Source organism: Strongylocentrotus purpuratus, unplaced genomic scaffold, assembly GCF_000002235.5.
Source record: "Strongylocentrotus purpuratus isolate Spur 01 unplaced genomic scaffold, Spur_5.0 spur5_scaffold_8, whole genome shotgun sequence".
NCBI lineage: Eukaryota > Metazoa > Echinodermata > Echinoidea > Camarodonta > Strongylocentrotidae > Strongylocentrotus > Strongylocentrotus purpuratus.
This window is the reverse complement of record NW_022145614.1, coordinates 19373399-19399456: the sequence shown is the minus strand read 5'-3', so window position 1 is coordinate 19399456 and position 26058 is coordinate 19373399. Positions and strand designations below refer to the sequence as shown.

Here is a 26058-nt window from a genome sequence, read left to right as displayed (position 1 = left end):
AGAGTATAAAATACTAAGGTTACTAAGGTTGGAAAGATTATGGTAATGTGCTATCACTTGCGAGCAAAAGAATCGTACCAATTATGCCACCATTATACATGACAAGACATATCTCGTCCTTGAGATTATTAAACCTAGTTGCCCTTTCATTCACAACTCTTCCTTAACAATTCAATGCAAATAAGAAATTAAAAAACAAAAAAATGGGAACAGCTACTTTGAGGTTTACACCTGCCCCGGGGGCAAAGAGGTGTAACAAAAGACCGATGACACCCTCCCATCAAAATATATTCATCGAATCTTGGTAAATGGATTAAAAACATCCCGGGAGAGCAGTCGATATTTCTTTCCCCTTTTCTGGTCACAGGATGGAGAGGAGAAGGGATGAGAGAGAGAGAGGGAGAGAGAGAGAGAGAAAAGGAGGGCGTGAGAGAGGGGGGGGGGGGGGAGAGAGGGGGAGAGGGAGAGAAAGGGATAGAGAGAGAGAGAGAGATGGAGAGAGAGAGAGAGAGAGAGAGAGAGATGGACGGACTCTTGAGTGGAAAATGAATAAAGGTGAGTCATCGATAGATCACTGTCAATCGGTGTCAGTTGATAGAAGTCTTAAAATTGGCAATGGTTTTATTACTTGTTGATGAACTTAAGCTGTATTTACATGCGTTTATTTAAGAGAACTACACGCGAAGGAGTGGTTTTGCGGTTTTGCGTAATGGCAAGGGACGTCAAATACTATTTCAGAACAGCAGACTGAGCATATATGTAATTGTGATTAATTAGAAGCAGCATTAATGTTGAATTGTGATTAATGGAAAAAGACAAACTTTATGAAAGGTACACACACAAACAAAACTTTTCATTTTTTATCAGTAAAAGTGAAGAAAAGAACAAGTAAGAGGTGAGAAGCCTGACTTGTTTCAAATAAAGTTGTATTAAAATATATTGTCTTTTTTTACACAGTTTATTCCAGTACACATTGTTTTAGAAGATGTCTATGTCCAAAAGACAAAAACTTCACTCCCTAATTACCAAGATAACTACCACTCCTGAATATTCTATAAACTGAAATACCGCAAAAATAGAAATATTCATGGCATACTGTTTTCTGTGACAAATCATAATTTTTAATGAAGTTCATCTATATGATTATCTCATGAGAGATTAAAGAAAGATTACAAATGGTTACAGCTCACACACTGAGAAATGACCCATTTTTGGGAGGGGGAGAGAAGGAGAGGTGACGGAAAGGGGAGGGGGGGGGGGGTAGAGAGAGGGGTATAACTTAGTTAGCTAGGCTATAACTTATATGGTATTACACAATGGCATGATAACTTGGTATTGGTACACTTGTAGATCCGTGAAATAAGACATCTCTCTCGTAAGACAGCTGATACCTTTTGTAGAAAAATCAAGATTAACTCAGTGAAGGCCTGGTGGTTTGGTGCTAACTGGCAAGTCCCTCAGTTCAAATCCCTGTGTGCTCTCCATCAAGTATTGGAGAAGACTCCTTGCAAGAGGGCTGCAAAATACCCCAGATAGTCTGAAAAGAGCAAATGAAATAAGCAAACATTAAAGTTTTTACAAATACAGTAATAATAAATAAATAGAAAAATCATTGTGGTTTAAAGGTAAAGACCAGTTATGGTCATGCGATTGCATTGTGAAAGAAACGTTGTGGAATGGATCAGAAAAGGTTGATCATCTAGCATCTAGCATCTGCAAGGTTCTGGAATCATCAAAATGATAAGAAATTTGGCCCATTCTTTGTAAAGTTACAAGCACTATACACAGAAAGATGTATATGGGACTACCCTATATCTCTCACTGACCATGAGAGAAACAAATTTACTGAATATATCAATTAGTAGGCGGTTTCCCGGCAAATTTTTTATCATCATGTATTAGTCAAAACATATTCTTTCACATGATTGGTAATGAGAGCTTCCATTTCATTTTTTGAAATTGGGGCGTTTCCAATACTGGTCTTTACCTTTAAGCAACAAGGAAATGTCAATCAATCACAAGGCAATTTCATTCATTTCTATGTTTCTTTAAATAAATTGTGTCACAACTGACATATTTGCAAGACATCGCAGATTGGAATTAAATAATTAAAGAACGTAGAGTTGTTTGGATAAACATTATTGCAGCATTTTAATCGAAGTCCTTGGCTCCTGACCAATCTTGCAACATCCTTAAAAGTGACAAATTACAGGTGCCACAAAATTGAGAGAAATGTTAGATAATGTTTAACCTTGGGGTCACTTCGCTAAAAATTCTTACAACATTCTTCTATCTCTGGTGATTCTTTTGGCATGAGCAGGTGATATTAGTCAGGGAGGAACATAATTTTGACTATAACATAGAATAAGAGGAAAATGGGGAGAAAAAGTACAATTTTTGTTGAAGGAAGAGGAGGGTTGTTGAAAGATCATACCCTTTAGTTACTAACTTTATCCTTGAAGAGCTCTTGACTTGAGCTATTGCCAAGAGAATGATTTATTTTTTAATAAGAAGAAGGGCCATTCTCTAAAAAGAATACACAAATTTGATGACATGCACAAGGTAGATATCGTAACGATTTTTGTGGAAGAAGTTTCCTCATTAACTTTGAGATGTGAAATAACTGGAATATACAGTTGACGATCAGCCATGCATGAAGAGAGAGAGTACCCAGAAAACATTTGGCGAATGGTATCTGAATTTCAAAGAGAAAATCACTTTAAAAAAAATACTGATCAAGAGCACTAAAACAAAAACACCCTCTTTAGCCTCCCTCCCCCACCCCAAAACAGAAGTGTCAAAAGATAACATACTTTACATGGGAATTGAGAATGACATTATTTTTAAATCAAATCCTGTTTTGTGTCATAAATGTAATTAAGAATGACCCATGCAAAGCACAGCATTACTAAACTAATGAAAATGGGAGAATTTACACTTGACCCTTAATTATAACCTCCATGAAAAAATCCTGCTTCAATGATGGTCACACATCAGAGAAAGGTTAGAATGAAGGCAATTGTCATGGAAATGAAAATAAATGATTTGAAGCAGAAATTAATGTAAAATCTCCAACCATTTAAATTTGACATGAAGCATGGACACATTGGTGACAACAGACGATCAAAGACATATGGGTGCCATGAAATTGATTCACAAAAACAAGAAAGAAGATTGAAATGACAGTCATCATACACACATCCTTCAGAAGAATTAGAAATGATAATCAGTTACATAACAGCCGAAACCTTGGCTTGACCAGTTGCTATGGGTCATCTGTGTGGACAATATGTTACCACACCAACTGGTCATTTCATAAACTGATTTGCTGAGTGAAGAAATGCCAAGTGTGGCCGATGAGTGAGAAAAAATGCCTGACTCATCACTTATAACTTGCATTCTTGGAGAAGCTCTATTGCATCTTCATATCTTTGAATTAACTTTACTGACTGCAGTCAGATTGAAACTGATTTATCTTATTTTTTGCAGAAGTATTTAAAGTTATGTTACATTAAAAGTATTGTTCTATTTGCAGGTCAAAAAAATGAAAAAGGTTAAATTAAAATACTTATTAAGAACTTCCCTCAAAACGAAAGGGTTTAATAATGGCTTTTTATGGGAAAATAACGACCATTGGTTGTGAAGTTAATATTAGTTGTAAAGTTAATATTTGTCTACTACTACTAGTATGTGTTAATCAAGAAAAATGCTGATATTTTGTAAGTAATTGCATATTAACATATACAACTCATGAGCTTTCTTCTTTTGTGTCTCTTCTTTTCAATTGTAACCACAATATTTGCTTTAAAATGAGACCCCTGCATGCCTTGTCATGACTAAATAGCCATGCCATGACCATAATTTGGCAAATTACCACGAGACACTTGATGGTCAGACAAATCGGAGAAACTGGTTGACCCGTCTTTATTTGAGAAAGATGAGAAAGAGATAAGAAAGATGTTATGAAACAAAGTATTTCCTGATGCGTGATGATTCGATGTTTGACGTTGGTATGATAATAGTTTTGGAGAGGCGGGGTTTTGACAGCGCTAACAGCTGACCGTTTATCTCTAAATATATTTCTTAAGAAAAAGAAAAGGAGAGGTGGAGAGAGAGGGAGGGTCATGGACAGGGAAGGAAATGACAATTACTTTTTCTGCATTTTCTTTGATTGCATTGTGAAATTTTTAATTACACCCAGCATATGTTTGTCACACTTCATTCAAAGGTTCACAGCACAAAAGCAATCAGCTGACAGATGTAATTACTGCTCTTCACTTTGATTTGTTTTAATGATGATCGGAATGTTACCCAGATATATCGAGTTAGATTTGCATGTTTGACATGAAGTTCATCTCCATTCAAAATGAAAAAACAAAAAAACAAATACAGTGCGTCCAAGAAAAAATGAAACCAAGAATTATCGATGTTTTATCATAACTTAATCACAATTATAATTAATAAATGACACATATTTGTAAAGCTTAGATCCTCCTCTTGCATTTGATGCAACTCGTATGATGTATATTTCTCGCATGAGTGATTGAAAACAATATGAAGAAAGAGTACCAAAAAGTCATTTGGCGAACGGTATCTCAATTTCAAAGAGAAAATCACATTTCCAGAAAGATCATTTTATGCCCTTTCATATAACACCTCAATCAGGAAAAATGAGCCAGGAACAACAAAGTTCTGTTTGTTTAAAGTAACGCTTGCATTTCCATAATTTTATTAAAGGAATCCGTTCCACTGGCTGCCTGCCGTAACAACAAACAAAGAAGATGAAAGACTTCATGCATGGCTGATCGTCACAAAAACAAAGTTAAGTCTTTTGTCAACTCTTTTTGTTGATATGGCAGCCAGCCAGCCAGTGAAATTCATTTAATAAAATCATGGAAATGCAAGCATTACTTTAAACAAACAGAACTTTTTTTTTATTCCTGGCTCATTTTTCCTGATTGAGGTGTCATATGAACTTTCTTGAAATGTGATTTTTTTCTTTGAAATTCATATACCGTTCGCCAAATGACTTTTTGGTACTATTTCTACAAATAGTTTTTAATCACTCATGCATGAAATATGCATCATATGTGTTGCATCAAATAAAAGAGGGGGATCTAAGCTTTACAAATATATGTCATTTATTAATTACAATTGTGATTAAGTTGTGATAAAACAACTATAATTCTCTGTTTCACTTTTCCTGGGACACACTGTATAGTTATATTTATTTTAAAAAAATGTATCAAGAGTCCATAATATCTTTTTCTTTGAGCAATGACTATGTCACTAGTATTTACTCTCATACTGCGGATAAACCTACTAGCGCTATTGGACACTTTAAAATTGCAACAATATTGGCATCATCTTCAATAAGATTATTTGAGAGGGGGTGTAAATTATCGCCCCTGACAGGGTGTCACTTCCTCCTCGGAAACCAGCTCGTCAGAGTAGAACAATCCAACTCCTTCCAAAACTAGGAGCCCCCTTCCGCCCCCCTCGACAACTTGCACATGAATATCAAGAACACATTCCAGATACTCATATTTTCCATCCAACCCAATTTGTCTCTTATTAATCACTATTCGTCCCTGCATCAGCCGTAATCGACATCACTGCCACACACAATGCCCTGCGCATGATTTCTTTTAATTCCTCGCAATTAGCCAGCTGTCAAAAACATCACGTCTCTCGACTTGGCTCTTTGGTTTGGGAGAGGGGCTATGGTGTGGGGGGGCTCTCAGGAAGCCGCCGGGTTTGAATATCAACAAGAACGAACAACCCACATCATCACAAAAATTAGGAGATGTGCGCTCTTCAAACATGACAATTCAATAACCAATGTCGGGTAGGCTTTGCTTGGGACTGATATCTCATTATGCTTTATGACAGCTTGATGGATGGGCTCTATGTATCTTGGTCCTATCGCTGTACTCCGAAATGAAAATGGAGATTGGGAGGCAGGAAGACCAGCGTGATTGAGATAAAGAAAGATTTGACACTCTCAGGGTTTAATATCAAATTGCTTCAATTGATTTTACATACAGGAGTTAAGTCGACCCACTCAACTGTCCAACTGAAAGCATTGCTGGAAAGTGATCCCTTGTTTTTTTTCTATCTCAAGATATGTACCCACTGTAAGCCGGGATAAACTCCATCAAAATCAATAACGCATTTGTTTGTTTAATAATGACATCTGAAAGTCCTAACAAACTTTTAAAATTATAACTTTACTCATGGAATTACATACTGAAAGGGTAAAACTTAATTCAACAAGGCAGAAATTTATTCAAAACCAAGCCCGATAAAATTGGCTGTAAACTTATAACAAAGAAATGATAACCGCTTATTATTGATTTATCAATAATAATAATAATAATAATAATCTGGATTTATATAACCCTTAATACAAAATACTGTGTCTAAGCACTTTACAGATATCATTATGCAGGCTGTGCACCATCTCCACACCATTGGGAGTATTCCTAGATCTTACCATATGGTCACTGTGAGTGCATAAGGCAGTTATTAACACAAAAGCTTTTGTCATCCTACCAGGTTCCCATTTCTCTCCTGGGCATGGAGTGGCAAATGTAGATAATGCCTTGCCAAAGGTGTTAATGCCATGTCAGGGATTGAACCCATGACCTTTGCATTTCAAGTCAAGTGCTTAAACCACTCGACTGTACGACATCTCTACGTCAGGTAATAAACTTGTCAAGTATAACAATTTAATTTTACCAGGGCTGGAGAATAAATTCACAGGTTTTATTAGAAAGAAATCAACCTAAATCAATAATATCATGATTTTAATTAGTGATGAAAGAACACATCTAGGTCTAACAGAGAGTTGTGAATGATGTGGTTGAAACAATAGGCCATATTCGTAATGTAATAAATGTATTTCAATAGTCAGAATGCAATTGCATATATTAGTAGTTGCTAGGACAAACATTAACGCTTGCCCTATACTAAAAGCATATAATGTATGACATTTTGCGTTCTGACTATTGAAATAAAATTATTTGTAACAGGTGAATGAAATAATTTGTAACGAGGCACTTAACAAAGACTTACCGGTATTTGATTACATTACGAAAGTGGCCATTGTATTGCAACTGTTTTTAAGACAAAGAACATGTGTAGAAGTACAAGCAAGGTATTACTTTGGTTAAGAAGCAACATTTGATTGTTGGATGTGATCAAGAAGAAGTTGCTTAAAATGACACTAGAAGGTAAAGGTATTAAAGAGGAAATGAGGGCCTAATTAGCTGACAAATAAAGCCAAAGCTGCATCCAATCAGGTGGGAAAAGTTACAGATCATGTGACATGTCACATGACCCAAGAGTAAAACCTTGAAACACTCTAATACCTCTTCACTCACCAAGAACAGCCTCAAGAAAAAATGAAGAAAGGTAGAAAGAAAAGAAAGAATAAGCCAAGTGAGGTGAATGGCTAGAAAATGTCATGGAATACAAGCTGGGAAAGGTGTCAAACTTTCCTGTCAAATTCTTCTGTTGGAAACGTTGTCGCCTTTCCTGTCAAAAAGGAGGAGGGTAATTTGACAGGGAGGGGCGGAGGAGGGCTGGAAGGTGGGTCAGGTATCGGATAGAGGAGGGTCATACAGTACAGGTGAGGAGGTATGGGATGCCGGCTAGCTCAGGTGTCAGCTAGTCGGCCGGGCTTCGCTTCATAAACATCTAATGGAGAAATATGGAGAGATGGGTATGTAGTGGGGTGGGGGGGGGGGGGGGGGGGCCTGACAATATTGCCATTTTGGGTGCTAGGATCAACAGGTATGTGTTTACATTTTTAAAGGAAAGTATTAAAAGGGACTAAGAGAAAGACATGGAGAAAGCTGGTCAGAAGAACGATGAGAGGGAGAGAGAAAGAGAAAGAGAAAGAGAGAGAGAGAAAGAGAAAGAGAGTGAGAAAGAGAGAGAGAAAGAGAAAGAGAAAGAGAGAGAGAAAAGAGAGAGAGAAAGAGAGAGAAAGAGAAAGAGAGAGAGAGAGAGAGAGAGAGAGAGAGGGAGAGAGAGGGGGGGGGGTGAGGATGGGGAGGGAGGAGGAAGAAGAGGGCGAGAGTATGAGCACAAGGGGGGGGGGGGGGGGGGAAGAGGAAATAATGCCTAATAAGGATTAGTATGTGATAAACAAATACCATCTCTAAAATTACATGTTGAGAAATTTAATTCTTTGATTTAATTTACTTCCTAATATTCAATTTATGCTTTTCTTTCTCTAAAATTTTGCATAAGCCTGTAATACATCATTTTTTTTGGTAATTTTCTTATAAAACGATTATATCAATTGTGTCAAGAGATACATTTTTTACTATGAAAATTCTTTTTTTCACCTTAAATCAAGAAGATTTAATTTGTTTATTCATTATTTTGAATTATTTTGGAAATCTTACCTCCAAAATGACAATATCTCATTCTTTTTAGAGAAAAACTCCATTTCTAATTATTTCAACTGGTTTTGATTTGTCTGACTATCTTCAAAATTTGATCAAAGATTCACAAAAGTTAAAAAAAATAATGGATCCTAAAATGAATAGATGTACATGTATCAAATGCTTTCCCTTCTCATTTCTTTCCTCATCAATTCAACATACACATCCAAACCTGCTGAGGAGCACCATCATCGAGTGAGTAAGGAAGTCACACCTGCCTATAGTTATGATAATCATAGTCGCTACTATAGCAGAATTAATGATAAGATAAACAGCAGTATTACTGCAAATTGCAGAGCTGGGGGATCCCTGAATTCCAATGATCAATCACGACAACGCATCATCAGCGGTCAGAACCGATGACTCATCCCAAACTAACCCACCCCCCCCCCCCCCCCCTCAGTCTCCAACAAGACACAAGAAGCAATATATCAGGAGATATCCACCTCTGTCGCTCAGGTATATATGCAAATGGGGTGGGATGAGGTATATTTGGAAGGATAGAAAATGACAGGCAGAAAAATCGGCAGGTGCGCGGCCTCACGCTCCCTTAGACACGAATGACAGAGAGGAGAGGAGATTGCAAGTCCGAGGAGAACGAACGAGGAGGAGGAGGAGGTGGGCATGAAAAGTGGGCTGAATATCATAAATCAATGCCAATTTTGTAACTTCACACTTTGCCTCTACCCCTCTCCTCTTTCAGAGCTACTAATCAATAACTAATCCGTTTCTCATCTCAAAGTCTTTAAATTATCAATTTTTCTCACTACAGATCCCTGACCCCGTCATCATGGAGTGTACTTCATACACCTTGCAACATGACCGTTATATTCATATAAACATGGCTTTTTACACTCGTGTATTTCGCTAATCCTTTTCCTAAGATATCTTTTTAGCTTAATTTAAGACTCACTAATAAAAAAAATTAAATTATCATATTTCAATAATAGATGTTCTTGTTTTACATCATGTCATAATTTGACTATTTACCCTTAATATTTGAAATGTAAAACATGACCAAAATTACAAGGGTTAGATTTGAAGATAGTAGATGTTTTTGTTTACATCATATCATAATTTCACTATTCACTCTTAATATTTGAAACGTAAAACATGACCAAGATTACGAGGGTTAGATTTTGAAATCCTTGAAAAAGTTTGTTGACTTATGTTAATATAATCTTCACTACAGTATGTTATAAATATGGCCTGCCACATTGTTTTATCAAATAATGTATCTACTTTGCAATTACTCTGAGACTTTTATTTCCTTAAAGTTCTCATTCCTCAATTCTTTAACTAACCAAAAAACTTCTCTTGTTAGCTGTTAAAAAAATATGCAATAGACCTAGTTTATATGATCCTGTTATTTACTTTTGTAGAGACTGATGACTTTATCGGGAATTATCTGTAAAGATGTCCAGCATACTAAATTCAGCCCAAAACACACAAACTAACTTATTATTATCTGACAAACCACTGCTCTGTTAGCTTTTCCAAATTATTTTCGATCTCACGTGCTCATATAATCAGCTCATTAATATAAAGGTTGGGTTTGAGTGTTACATAACTCTATATTTATCCTGTATCAATTATGGTGCAGAAGGCAAAGTTCAGAGTTATCTCTCTCTCTCTCTGTCTTTCTCTCCTACATAAAATGTTTTATTGATATCAGCATTTATTGTATGCAAAGCTCTTATCTTGCCCACTCTTCTAATTCTCTCTCTCTCTCTCTCTCTCTCTCTCTCTCTCTCTCTCTCCTCTCTCTCTCTCTCTCTCTCTCTCTCTATCCTCCTCCTCCTTTGTTTTTTGGACTCCTTTTGAAGTCATGTTTGTTTGCTAAGCAGAAAGATCAAAGTGCATGCTATTTGGATTGCATATATCACATCTTCTGATACAAAATGTCCTTCTTATAAATCTTTATGCCAACAAAGCTTATCCTAGGTGTGACGAAGGGGTGTCGGATGTGATCTAAATTTACATCTTTAATGACATATGTTAACATACAGTGATAACTACTTATGAAAGGATCATTTTCTAAATACATTACATGATGATTCCTCATGATCACCTACACATACAAGCATTTACATTAATAATAATAATCATACTACATGTACTACGACTTATAATAATATGGTAGATTTAGGCACTGAATCCATGTAAAATCAAATGCTCAAGGTGTAAGAAAAAAAAATGGATCAATTAAAAGCATCTGTATTATAAACAATGCTTTTGTAGTGACCACTTGTATAGGACCACCTGTTCATAAAGCCAACTATTTCAAAAAAAATAAACAGGACTATCTATTTAGACTGGTATTCAATGGAACCTGTGTAAAGGGCGTATCTGAAATCCACTTTTTTTATTGAGAGGTCTTTATAAACAGGTTTGACAATAACTCATTTCACGTCAAAACTAAAAGGACTATGACACATATCCCGTTCAAATCAATATATATCAACTTCTATCGGGACACCTGTCCATAACATTAACATCCTTGTGAAAAGGTCCGACTCCCAAGGTAAAAAATGGAAACTATTTTCTACCAGAGCGCACCAAACGTTGAAATCAAAGTCGAACTCGAGTGCGTCAGAGCACCATCAAAATTCCATAACCGCATCATCTCCAGGAATCTTTATTCAACATCCCCTATCAATCTCTCCCTCGCACTTCAACCGCAGAAAGGTGCCACGATGATGACACAGGCCAAAATACATATTCGTCGCAGGTATTACTTTTGGGAGCGGCGGGCGGATGTCGATCGCCGGCGACGAAGACGACGGATCGAGGGGTCAATGGCTGGGGATGAAACTTGACCAGGGATGGCCCCCTTGTGGTCAGTTTTGAAGGGGATACGCTAAACAAACTGAATGCATATATTCTAAATGGATATGGATGTCTTGCAATATTGCTACTCCTCCTTCCTCTTCAGCACCCCCATCAGTTGTCAGAAACCGATCCGTCCATTTCTTGCTTGGTGTTTTGATGAAGTTCAAATGAGGGGTGGGTGAGATGATGAGATGCAGTCAAGACCGTACGGTTATAAGTCATCATTTGTATGCTCAGGTGGCCATTTTTAATTTGATGATATGACTGCTGAGAAGCAGAAGGGTGTTAACTCATATACTTTAACAATGAGTCAATGTCCTTCTTGCTTTCAGCAGACAAAACGGTAGGCCTGTCTTCATCAGCTCGAGTATGCCAAATAACCCGCTATTTTCAGACTCGGGATATTATCCCGAAGCTCGAAATTGCGTCTTCACCAGACTGATATGCTCATAACAAACTACATGTAGCCCGGACGGCCGCAAATTAGCCCGCTATTTCCCAAATAGCACGATATTTTGGAAACAAGACCAAGATTCCTTGGGATATTTTCTCAACCAAATATCCCGCTAATTGCAACTGCGGGCTGATGAAGACTCAAATTAACTGGTTAATTTGCGATCGGGATAGTTCAAATAGCGGGTTATTTGGCAAACTGGAGTTGATGAAGACAGGCCCATCGATGCCTTCAAAAAGTCAAACTTTAGCCCTAAGTAGGGGGGGGGGGAGGAATATTGTGAGATAAATGTTTATTGTTGTGTTTGGGAAAAATGTAGAAAACATTGCCTTAATCATCTACAATTTTCTTTCTATTTTTGAAAGAATTTCACTCTGAGATTAATCTCTTTGTTATTATGCTGTCCATAACACCCTAAATAAAAAAAAAATAAAAAAATACAAATTAATTACTACTTTTGGATGTGTTATGGTGTAAGAAGCAGAGAAATGATCCTTACAATAATTTAAATGCTAAATGGATATTATCGCCTCTATAGAAATAACATTTTACTTCAAACAACGATTGAAGATACATGCCTTGCTTCAACGCCTCAAACTCTTGAAATGATGGCTTTCTCATTAAATACTAATAGTGAAAACTATTAATTCAAAAACATCTTCTGCAATGCCGTCCTTGCTACAAGGCATTCAATCAAAATTGTCCTTTAGTGACAAATTTATCTTAGGATGGGAGGATATGAAAGCAGTTTATGCTATGGCCTGGATTCATGAAAAGGAATGAAATTGAAAGAGAACATTGTAATTGACATTTTTGAAAATCAGCTGTGTAACTTATCCTCGGGCTAAACATTTTAATCTAAAGAGGACTTGCTGAACCTTATATTAAAGTAAACCTCACTTAAAAATAGCATAAATGGGGGGGGGGAGACTTGTAGCTTTTATACAGCAAAACAGATAGTTATTACATGGAAACATTAATCAAAAGTACTACTTCGTTTATACAAATATAATTGTCAATGTTTCTTGCATGCTTCTTCTTGCAGCATCTGAGACAAGGCCCTCAAATAGTATCAACTTTTTAAAAAAAACATCAGAAAAGAAAATAGGGGAGGGGATGGGGGCTTTTATGTCCAAGAGTCACAGAATTGTCAACACTTCAAAGCACACCTTTTATCATAGACACCTATACTGTAAAGACGTGCACTTGTTCTAAAAGTATTAAGAAATGTATATTTTTCCTTCAATAAAATAGTGTCAAAAGTGCATTCTAAAAGGGGAAATTGGTTGTTTTGTACTTGCCTTTGCTTGCACAAAGTGCATTGACTTAATGTCCTTTTGATCTTACAGCAATACAGTTTACACTGTACAGTTTGACATTGCCTAATTGATTATGGGATTTGCATGCAAACCACCTGTACACATACTTGTCCTGTTTTAACTAAAATGCATTCACCCCTTCTGCTCGCTACACCTTCAGCAGAAGGTTCATTCACAAAGACAGAAAAAGAAATTAAGGTTCAAAAGTAAAATCATACTTTGGGGCACCGTTCACACATTGGATGTGTAACACTGATTTGCTTTTCTTTTACATATCATGATCATAAACAGGTAATTCCTTACTGTGGGCCTGATGTATCTCTATAGAGATAGGAGGGGGACATCTGAGAGAGATAGACTGTGGAAGGGAGGGAGAGGGGAGAGAGAGAAAGAGAGAGAGAGAGAGAGAGAGAGGGAGAGAGAGAGGGAGGGAGGGAGGGAGAGAGAGAGGGAGGGAGGGAGAGGGAGGGAGGGAGGGAGGGAGGGAGGGAGGGAGGGAGGGAGGGAGAGAGAAAGAAAGAGATAGATAGATAGAAACCGAGAAGAAATAGATAGAGAGAAAGAGAAGGGGATGGAGGGAGAGAGAGAAAGAGATAGAAATAAATACAGAGAGATAGAGAGATGGAGAGAGAGAGAGAGAGAGAGAGAGAGAGAGAGAGAGAGAGAGGGGGGGGGGGGTGGGGTAGAAAGAGAGAGCTTGTCTACTCACTGTAGACTGCACTTCTATGGATAGGGAGGGGGACCACCTTATCTAAATCTGACCTCACCCCTTCTACATCCCTCCTCTTTCTTCTTCTTCTTCTCCCCCCCCCCCCACCCATTTCACTTTTCTCTTTTTCTTCCCCTTCACATCCCCCAAAATACATACAATATTGCAAACCCATTCACTGTAAGAAGAAAATTGATTTGTTTTCAGCAAACTTGTAACCCTTCATTCACACTAGAATGGCTCGGCATCTCGCTCTCCCTCTCAACCATGCACGATGGACAATCAAAAAGATAAAAAAGAAAAAGAAATTCCCCCGCTGCTCGGCATCAGCCAAAGACCGATGAAGGGTGAGAACAGGGAAAGGAAAAGAATACTGAATAATAACCGGGGTCTCATGAAAATCATTTTAGCTATTTATTCAGGAGGTGGGCATGATTAACACAAAGATGCATGGCTGGAATAATTCTGTTATCCATCTTGTTCCTCCGCCCTTCATCCATTCCAGAGGCACACGTCCACGCGCCTCCGGGCACTGCAGGAAGGGCATTACGTTCAGGCGATATACTTCCGAGAAATTCCACGTTTCTAAGGCAAAAATTCACAAGAAATGTCCCCTTCCACAATATCAACACACAAATGTGATCTAGTTTTGTCTTCTTTAAATCAATTATGATTGATCATCTCTGACTGCATTGTTTTTGACAAACCAGTTAGAAGATATCCTTAACAGCAGAATGTGAACAAACCCAACCTAAACAATATTTTCATAATTAATATAGCGATTTATTGAAGCAATACAAGGTGATGATGGATAAGCTGATGGTAATTATTGTAAAAACAGGCTGAGGATGACATATGTAAACAGTGACCAGTAGATACATTGATGCTATGTCAGGAATGCTATGTTAGGGAGGCTATGTCAGTGATGCTGGTAGCTAGTTGGCTTGCTAAAGTCAGGATACTTCAAGGTATTTTTGAAAATCAAAGAAAGACAAGAGTGGTTGAATTAGGCCTTAATATAACTTAATATGCTTAAAAAGGAAATGACCGGTTAGTATTTGTATGACTTTACCTTTTGATGTAGTTTTTATACGAGGATGAATAAAAAAATGAATTAAATTGAATAGAGTTTGAACATAAAACTACAATGTAGGGAATACAAAGGAGAGTTTGCCTGATTTATAGAACTCAGTTCTTAGAGTGCACTTTGCTCTTGAGGGGAAGAGAAAACCCTGAAATGAAACTAATCTTTTATAAATGTCAATTTTAGTTCATTTCACCAAATATTTCTTTTTATTCAATATAATATCTATTTTCCAAACACCCTCAATTGGAGGAAATTTAATCTTGATAGCAAACTTCTCTAGAAGAGAGCAGAAAAGGCAGAGAAGCAGATTGGTGCAAATTTGAATGAAATTGGACAAAAAAGGAGAAAGTTATGATTTTTTTAAAAGTTGTAATCACTTTGGGCATGGGCTCGTCAAATTGGGTGAATTGGTAATGTTTATGTGATATAGTGGCGGGCAATTCTTCCATTGGTTCGAATGCACAAAATGAAAATTTTAATTTACAAAAATACATGACTCAGGAGGGTCTTTTCTCTTTAGATGACCCACAGTAAATATGCTATCAATGAAATATTTTGAGTAGTGCCCCAAGGGGAGAAGGCACTTAGTAGAAAAACAGAAATTAATGATGTTTTTATATGCTATACTACAAACGAGTAAGTTGTCCATGTAATAGTATATTTGTAAAGCGCTTAGAGACATTTGTATTAAGCGCTATATAAAAATTAAATATTATTATTATTATTATGTCACAATCAACAGACCAAATTGCCAATTTGAGCTCCGCCCTTATTTAGTGAACTCATTTTGCAAAGATTCATAAATCTCTTGTTATTGGTCCGATTTTTTTCAAACTTTTGCCATTCTGTTTATCAAAGTTTTCTGCTTTCATACAAATGAACTTACTACAAGGGGGTGAATTGCCCTTGATAGAGTAGCCTAAAGTGTCCTGACAGAGTCTGGGCACATAGCCTAGATGAAGTATGTTCCTGCTCCTACATTATGTAACCAATCAGTGGGTTGATGGTGCCATAGTCTAGGCCAAGGAGTGGATTGACAAGCTAACTCAAACTCAACACAAGAGGGCAGCAATGTACATCTGCGCTTGATCTAAGCCAGTAAAAGATACAGCTATGTATTGAAGGGAGTTACTTCATCATGATGATATAACAGAGTACTTCTACTGATGGTTTAAGTTCATTGCCATTGCTAAAAAAAGCTTCACTATGTCCATTTTGTTACTCTGTGTAGAGGTATTTGAGTGTGAAAATTCTCCATCAGCATAAAATGATTTTAAAGACTTCAAAAGGCTTTCAAACAAATTTCTCTCAATTCCATTTCAGTTTTTAGTTTTTACACACCACTCTTCGGAGAGTCAGAGACATCAACACATTATGAAAATACCGTAATTAACATTGTTCAACTTACAACAATTTATGGCCAATTGAGTGAAAAATAGTGATCAATAAAAATTGATTTAATTACAGATGCTGTCGGCAATGAAGCATACAAACACTCGCTATTAATTCACAAAGGGAAATCTTCAGCAAAAACTTCGGATAATGAAATACTTAATTAAAGAAATTTACGTAAGTTACTGAAATAGCTTAATGCCTTTAACTAATCTAATATCAATTACATCTTTTATAGCATGCAATGAGTACTTGACATATAAAATATCCTAAATCGAATTTGAATATGCATTATTTGATTATGTGCTTACACAATTTTGGATGGTTTTCATGCATTTTTGTTTAAGTTCTTTGAGGAGAGAAAGAAATAAAAGTGAAGTTGATTGGCTAATTTTTCTCGGCTGTTTCGGATCACGGTGGAATGCATCGTAAGGAAGCTGTCAATCAAAGAAGAAGTCAGTTCCAAAGCTTCACACTCGACTATACCCTACAAAAAAATATTCCATTCCATTTCTATCAAATTATCGGTTTAAATTCGCACTCCTCCGAGCTTATCGAATTATGACGCCTAAATATTCAATTGGCAAAATATCAAATTATATATGCCTAAATATCCCGGTATTGCATGTAAACTGAATCACATGCGTCGCGGACCATGTGCATGCCACGATTTACCAGGAGATGAGGAAACAGAAGCAGTTCGTGCCTGACTGCCGAAATCAAATTACGGCACGGCGTAACGCTTCTTCTGAAAGGACGAGAGAAATAAAAGGGAGCAAAATGACTTTTCTTCTGTTAGGGAGGTTTTGCAGCTAACCCGATCATACACATGGAGATACCATGAAGCTGGCTAGATTCAAACGCATACGATCGCAAGCAGAATCATTGTAGGTGCAAATTTGACTGAAGGAAATATAAAAAAAGGCCAGGATGAACTCTTCCTACCTGTGATGTCCATGCATCTTTTTCTTGTCCTTGGGTGGGTAGGCTCAAAATTTGATTATCGCCGGAGTATAACTTGATAAATGGTGCACGTGCTCGCCCCCTCCCTGCGATTGATCGGGTCTACCTGAAAATATGAATAGTTATGAAGCGGTAATAATCGTGAAGAGATCCTTCAATTGGCAATCTATCGGAAAGAGGAAATGAGTTTGTAGCGGGAGAACGTAGGGGTCAGGTGCAGATGGCTCAAATTGTCCCACTCCAGTAAACCTGCCCCCTACGCCTGATGGGACTTCATTAATGTCTTTCTGAGAATCTGGGGACAAAAATACTTCATGTCATCTTGTAATTTCTTATTTATTTAAAGAAATTTCAACACAACCGGAGATTGTCAACTTGGTTTCTTTTAATGATACATTTCTCTCCATTTTGTTTTCCCCGCAAGCTTCTTCTTGACACCATGTCTCTCTCATAGACTCTTATCGTTTCCTACTTTCCACTTAAAAAATGATATAATCTCTAGGTTACATATAAAGGGATGGTTAACTTTATAGTATATGTTGCAGAACCTATCACACAAGGGTAAAATTAATGTTTCCATGCCTAGCCTTAAAGGGAAATCCAACCTTGATAGGTAAATACTTTAGGGGAAAGTAGACAAATTAGAGAATTAGGCTGGTGAAATTTTGAATGAAATCGGACAAAAAATTAGAAAATTATGAATTTTTGAAAGTTGTAATCACTGTAAGCATAGGCTCTACAAATTGGCTAAATCAGTCATGTCTCTGTGATGCATTGGCGGACAATTTGGAAAAGTTAGGTTGCCCTTCAGGGATATGATGTATTTCCTAAATGCAAACCCGCAAAATAAAACATGAAAATCTACGATCACATTGCTTCCTCATTGTTACTGACCAAACATCCTTGACAGGGGTACAGGAAATAGAAGAAACAGTGAGAATCGGTCAACTTTAGCGAGAATCTAGTGAGCAAAGGGGAAGGAAGCGTTAATCACCGTTTACATGTGGGCGCTTCTCCCCTCTCACATGGGGGGGGGGGGGGGGGGGGGAGGGGGTACAGCCTTCATTAATGGTTTAAATAGGATGTGCTCTGGAAAATGGCAAATGAAGATGACAATGTTAACCTTGGAAGCTCTAGGGAATGATGACCCATCGACAAATTATGTGTCAAGAATCTATTGACAAACAGCAGTTTGCGATAGTGATAAAAGAAATATGATGAAGATTCTTGTTGAGTGATGAAATGGTGAGTCTTGCCTTCTCTTACTGGATAAATGGATTTCAATTATTTGAAATAAATGAAACATGTATATACAAATCACTCCAGAAAATGATCTTTAAAAAACTTTTTTTATATTTAAGTGGTGCACATTGTGCATGAACAAATACGATGACTGGGGTAATAATATCCGTAAAGCGCTTAAGAGATGGTGATTTTTATTAAGTACTACATAGATCCGGATTATTAATTCATATTATTGTTGTCATTGTTATTGTTGTTGTTGTTATTGTTGTTATTATTAATAATTATTATTTCCATTAACATTATCAATATCATCATCAATATTATTATTATTATTACTATTACTGTAAACAGGTGGTCTTTAATAAATGAGAATTTTGATGTAGATCTGGTACAAGGAAGGTCAAATCTCCAAATGTGTATTTCTAGAAATATATATCCACTAACTGTTTGTGCTCTCTGATTCTCCTAATAACAAAAAAGTACATGTTTTTTTTTATCTACATGGAAAAGTATGATCAAGATTATAATGCACATTTATGTGAACATGTCAATCTCTTTCTTTAAAAAAGAGATTAATTCAAATGTTTATTTAAATGAAAACAAATATGATAATAGGCCAACTTACACAGCCCAAAAATTGTTGATTGTTTTGGACTGAAATTTCTGCCGGCATTAAACATTTTTATTTCTGTTTTTCGTGAATGTGACCGGAATGTGAGAGAAATCAAAGATTTTTTATTTGCAGTGTAAATGCTGCTATTGTGGACCTTTATTTTCTCATCATTCCTCTATTAGAGCAAATGGGAATGGAAGCTTCTTCAGAAGAGACAAAAAACAACTTTTCTATCTCAGTAATTTCATTACTCTTTGAATAAAAAAAAAAAGTAAGACGGTGAAAGATAATGAGTGTCATGCCTCCTCACAATACCTGCTTTTCAACTTAATTTCAGCTTTTCAAGAACAATCACTCCCTCGGATGATTTTTTTCTATGGTCGCATCTGGATCCCAATAAAGCTTATCAAACTTCTCCTCCAATGTTTGCTTCCACACTTTGTCAATGTGAAGTGAAATTGTCAAGTTATTTAGCCTCATCAGAGCACTCACCAATCTCGTCCAATGAATAATCTCTCAAGAAAACTTTGGATCGAGGAAGGAAGAGAAAGGGATATAAAAAAAACAATACTGCACAACCAATCAGAATCTAATTAGCAGAAATAAAAGAAGACGCAACGATATCAAGAAGGAAAGAAGGGGAGAGAGACATTAATTCAAAAGCCACAGACTATTTCGTTAGCTGCAATCAGCGCGAGACCCTTTACCGACTTCCCCTCCTGCCTGGCCCAACTGACTGTTCTCGTTACGCGATAACGGCCTTCACGATCCGCGAGATGAAACGCTGCCATGGCCAGACCCATCAGGGCTAAATGACTTGAGTACATATGTATATTTTAGCCATTTACCAAGCGTCTTGGAGTGGCTTTTCATCAATAAATCGGTGTTAATGACTTGGGGTGGAGGGAAGGAGGAAGGAGAAGTCCATCGCTTTCATCTTCCATCTCTTTCTCACCATCTCAGGGCGAGTTCTGCCTGGAATACATTTCTATTAAGCTCAATCAAAGGCTTATTTACCAATCAGCAATTTCAGATAACTTCAGAAGGTTGCCAAATGGCATCATCTAAAAGAGCCCTTCCATTTAGTTTAGTCTTAAACGAGCATACATGTATATGAAAGAAAATGCAAAAGCTCTCTGTAATTCGAAAAGGTCTATGAGTACTGATAAAGGATTGAGAGGTCATATTATTGGAATCTTTTGAACTTTCATAAGAAAGCATTGTCTCTTTATAAATATAATCAATGGTGTGAATGGATGAAAATTGAAATTGATCTGTTATTTTTTCTTTAATCTTTCTCCCTAATTTGATTTATTATCATTTTCTTCTGCCATTTGAATGTTTTTTTCTCTCTTGATAATAGTGATTAATCTTCCCTTCCATTTGCTTATTGTCTCTATAAAATTTGTCTAATGTGTCATCAATCATAAAATGAAACTAGTAATTTACAATGGAATTTCCATCATTTTAGCTTATATATTCTAGTAATGTCACTAGTTTCTTTATTACTTTAATCTTTCCCACCCCCTCTCTTTCAATGGTCTAACTCTGTATTTGTAAGTTATCCCTTTCCATATTTTCTCTGATTTTGTAGTGCTTAAATCCCCATTTTCAAGACTATTTCAAGACTGGTTTCGACCTCTTCATGACCCTTTTAAAGAAAGTTAGGATGTCCATTAACCTACAAAAAGGCAGAAAAACAAAGTAAATGCATGTTCAGAGAGCAAAGTTCATGTACATTAAATGTTAGATGACATTAATTACCTTTTAAGAGTTTCCTTATTCTTCCAAACATCTAATGCCTGGTTCTTAATCTGTCCAAGATGCCCTCCTAGACAATTTCTTGCCATTTGATGGCAGGAATCAAGACATCAGAATGCCTTGCCAGAATTTCAAGCACTTGCATTAGATTGCTAATTTTCGTTAGGAAACCATTTTTCTAGAAAATAGATCACAGACAAATTATCAAAGTGCCCTCCCCTGACCTGACCCCAACCAGCACCCATTTTGGCTAGTTGGCTATAAGTGTGTACAAGAAAGTACTAATTAGGCGCGTCTTCATCATCTCGAGATTGCCAAATAGCCCGCTATTTGGGAAATAATCCCGAAGTAACAAATCGCGTCTTCACTATCTCGAGATTCGACCTCGAAACTCGACCTTGAGAAATTAGCTCGAGATATTTTGCTCAGCGTTAGCGTGTATTGCAAATCTTCGGTCTAGTGAAGACGCACGGGACAAATAGCTGGATATTTTGCCAATAAAAAGGATATTTTGCAAACTATCCCAAGATATCTTGGGATATTTTCCCGACCAACTATCCAGCTAATTTGCTACTTCGGTCTAATGAAGACGCAAATTAGCTGGATAGTTTGCGATCGGGATAGTTCAAATAGCTGGATATTTGGCAATCTCGAGATAGTGAAGACGGGCCTATTGTAACTGGTGCAAAAAATTCTCCCTGCTTCTCCCATTACCCCCAACCCATCTTTACATCATTCCTTTGTCTAAAAGAAGGAAGACATTACAAAAGAGATGCTTTTATAACTTCTACAATAAGTAGATAGCGCAACATATGCCTGTCCGTTTGCAGCCAAAAGGGTGTTATGTGAGTGTAATATGATATGAGGTACTAATGAAAGCCCTTCTGGCTCCAAACAGATGAGGTATAAATGACGTCCCATTCCCCCCCCCCCCCCCCCCCCTTGAACCTTACTCCACCCCCTCTTGCCCTAAAAAAAAAAAAATTTAAATATACTTTTAAAGTGACTTTGTAACATTGCCTCAGATTCTGAGACAAAATCCTGGATTTAGCTCATGCTGCAATTATAATTATAAACCTTTAGGTCAGACAAGAATCCCATGACTTTTACAAGCCGATTGCCTCTCTGATTATCAAGCTATTTATGATTGAAAATCAAAATGCCATTTTTTGTTTTCCTTTTTATAACACTATAGTCTAATGGGGAAAATGAGTATGGTAAAACCGGTCACTCAAAGATTTTACTTTTTTGAGGCACTTCGTGATCATTTTGAAGAGCAATTTTTAGGGCTTCAATGTTTCACCATACTACAGACACTGATAACACGTAGGGCCATGCATCTCAGATTTAATATTGTTAAAGCTAAAGACCAGTTATGGTCATGCAATTGCATAGTGAAAGAAACGTTGTGAAATCAGAAAGGTCGATCATCTAGCATAGATGTACTGCAAGGTTCTGGAATCATCAAAATTATAAGAAATTTGGCCAAGTCTTCATAAGGTTAGAAGCACTGTACACAGAGAGATGTATATGGGACTACACACAGGTGCGCGACACGTGCATTTGTATCTCTCAACAGTATATAGATATACTAATTTACCAAATATATCAATTAGTAGGCGGTTTCCCGTCAAAATTTTCATCGTCATGTAATATTCAAAACATATTCTTTCACATGATTGGTAATAAGAGCTTCCATTTTATTTTTTGAAATTGGGGCATTTCCAATACTGGTCTTTACCTTTAAACAATGCCTTTAAACAATGCCTTTAATGTCACATTGATCTTGCCAATGCAATTTCGTACATATGTTGATCAAATTTTGTATTGTTTTTATCAAGTACTCCCAATATCCCAATTGAGTGATTGAGTAAATAACAAGCTAAACTAAAATAAACCAAAATATGTGGTGTATACTAAATGTGAACATGCATTCCCCAGTGTCTTGGCCATCAGGTCACCCTAGGTTAACTTATCCTCTTTCATCTCTAGTCTCTCCATCTGTCATGTATCATGCCCACTGCATCTTGTGATCAGATAGTTGGATACAGGTATTCAAGGGGGCGGAGAAGAGGTGCATGAGCAGGCAGGGAAAGATGCTTTCACACCCCCTCCTGATGAGAAATATTCCAGTAATTACTTTAATACAGGGGTAAATGACCAGGAGGGTGTTTCACAAAAATCTGAAGTCAAACTTAACTTTAAGTTGGACTTAAACATTATGGAGAGCCATTTGTAGCCTTAAAATAAAATATATTAAAAAGCAAAAATTCAAGTATTTTAGACTTTTTATAAATTCCACATCAAGAATATGAAATTTCCTTGATAATAGAAAATATGAATGATTTGAATTAACATTTTATGCATTTTAAAATAACTTTTGAAAAACATTTTCAAAGATGCTAACAGCTTTCCATAATTGTTAGGTCCAACTTAGAGATAAGTTCAACTAAGGATCTTTGTGAAACACCCCCAGATCATTAAGAAGCAGGTTGATTTGCTGGAACTTTGTAGGTGTGAACAGAAAAGAAATCCCAAATCAGTTGTCAAAATTGAATTACAAAACTAATCTTGATCTGCAGAGTGGCAATAATTAATCATACGCAATGGCAGCATGAAAACAATTTACAAGACCTTTTTAAAATTGAGACCTTAAGAATGGAATGGAGTGTACATTGGCATGCGCAACAGTTTGGAATACCTTAGATTTATATTGGGTCAGATGGGTGTGTATAAAAAAAAAGATTATCAAGGAATTATTAAAAAATATTGTGGATCTGAACCAGCAAATGGATTTGATGGTCTATTACCCCACCTGGGCGGTGTGAAATGGCCTATAAGTTAATTCTGTCGGCCGAACACAGAATGCAATTGAATTATTTTTGTATGGGGGGCAGCATACGGAGTGACAGATGGACAGAGAGAGAGATGGAATATGGGAGGTATTTTGAAAGGGCCATGACTGGCTGGCAATTGAGAAGCAAGGCTCTAGTGAGAGAGTGAAGGAAGAGAAATTGAGAAACAAGGAAAAGAGAGGGAGATGGGAGAGACGGGGAGGAAGGGAGAGAGAGAGAGAGGGAGGGGGTAGTGAGAAGAGGGAGAGGAGACCAGAGAGGGAGAAGAGAGGGAGAAGAAAGAAGAGGGAGGAGGGAGAGCAAGAGGAGAGGAGAGGGGAAAGGGAAGAGGAGATATGAAGAGGGGAGATGAAGAGGGGAGAGGAGAGGAAAGAAAAGAGAGACGTGAAGAGAGAGGAAGGAAAAGAAATGAAGAGAGAGAGGAAGAGAAATGAAGAGGGAGGAAGAGAAATGAAGAGAGAGAGGGAGTGAGAGAGAGAGAGAGAGAGAGAGAGAGAGAGAGAGAGAGAGATGTACTTACTACATAATGTAAGTTTAAACAACGAGAGCAATAGATAAAGAGCAACTGGTCATGCATGACATTTAAATCCATCCCAAATAGAAGCAATATCAATATGGTTAAAAATACATTCTAGAGATTTCAATTTTGAGTTGTGTGCATCACACAACTGGTGAGAGAAAGTGGAAAAAAGAAGAAGATAATAGAGTGAAAGTGAGAGAGAGAGAGGGAGAGAGGGAGATAAAGAGAAAGGATAGAGAGGGAGAGAGGAAGATAAAGAGAAAGGATAGAGAGAGACACACACACACAGATAGAAGAAAGAAAGAAAGAAGAAGAAGAAGAAGAAGAAGAAGAAGAAGAAGAAGAAGAAGAAGAAGAAGAAGAAGAAGAAGGAGGAGAAGGAGAAGGAGGAGAAGGAGAAGGAGGAGAAGAAGAAGGAGAAGAAGAGAAAGTAGTTAAGAAGATAAAGGAAAGGGGAAGGAGAAACATCATGAATTCATGATGAAAAAGATGGAATTTTCACTTTGATGCCATTCACAATGAAATGTTAAATTAAGGTAATAATAATGTCAAGTAAATAAACAATCTGAAGAGAATGAGTTATTAGTCTAAACACCAATGGATAGTTTAACAAATGGACGAACCACACAAACAAATTCCTTAATAAAACTGAGAATTTGGTGATTGATAATAAGAGAGATGACGACACCTAGGTGCAGCTAAGTTCTATATATACATATATATTCTGCATCTCTCACCTCATCTACAAGTAGATGGAGCTAGCATTAACCAATATCAGATATCCATGAATCTAAGCCCTGGAAATTTCACCAGGAATCTCCGACTAAGCCGGGGAAAAGCTGCCGCATAACTGTCCAACTTCAGAGTAAAAAAAATATCTAGACTTGCAATTTGAGCCGGCTTTTTCTTCCGCGATGATTTCAGATGCTTCGATCGATTAATCAGCCCTTCACAGGCTTGAGCGCTGAATTAGGGGCCCCCCAGTTTTGGAATGAAGACTCTGGGAATTTTCATGGCTAGGCTGCATCCCCCAGTCCCGTGGATGGCGAGAAGATTTATATCTCGTACTTAATTTAAAAATCGGCCTCACATATCTAAGAAAAGAGGTGATTTTTTTAAAGAGGCCATGCATAATGCATGGGGAAACTGTATATATTTTTTGTTGATTGCATGTATGCAGCGCGGGCTTAATCGCATTACTTTGAAAATCCTATATCAACTTTCTTACTTTCCGTGCTAATGTTAGTATCTCAATGCATTATCTCTAATGATTGGCATACACATCACAGATTACCAGGGATGGGGAATCTATTTTTTCTCCCCGAGATGTTAACTTCAAGAATCAAGATGTACTTCAAGTTTCTAGTTTCAAAGACTCTCTTTAGGGCTCTTTCCAGAGTCAGAGATTATAAGGGTCATTGAAAATAAGGAATGGGAAAAGAGGGAAAATCAGAACTTAATAAAACAGAAACAGAAAATTGCACTGAATATTGAATAATCTAAATAAACCATCATCAAAGGTAGGAACAGGATCATATTGTGCGTCCCAGAAAAAATGAAGTTCTGTTTGTTTAAAGTAATGTTTGCATTTCCATAATTTCATTAAACGAATTTATTTTCAATGGCTGCCTGCGATAGCAACGAATAGAACTTTGTTTTTCCTGATTGAGGTGTCATATGAAAGGGCAGAAAATGAACATCTCAAAATCTGATTTGCTTATTTGAAATTCAGATAACTTTCTTCAATTTTTTTTTGGTACCCTTTCTTCAATTTTTTTAAAGATCACTCATGCATGAAGTATGCATCATATTAGTTGCATCAAATGAAAGAGGAGGATCTAAGCTTTACAAA

General features: G+C 36.9%; 1 protein-coding gene across 1 annotated transcript in view; it reads right to left on the bottom strand.

Annotated features, from left to right (window-relative positions):
* Positions 1–1341: 1341 nt before the first annotated feature.
* LOC100889859 (zinc finger and BTB domain-containing protein 24) overlaps positions 1342–26058 on the bottom strand; it is a 44687-nt gene continuing 19970 nt past the window's right edge. Inside the window, exons 3-4 of the mRNA XM_011675322.2 lie at positions 17195–17318; positions 1342–1537 (exon numbers count right to left, since the gene is read on the bottom strand). The gene's annotated coding sequence lies outside the window, so the exon portion shown is untranslated. The remainder of the gene's footprint in view (positions 1538–17194; positions 17319–26058) is intronic.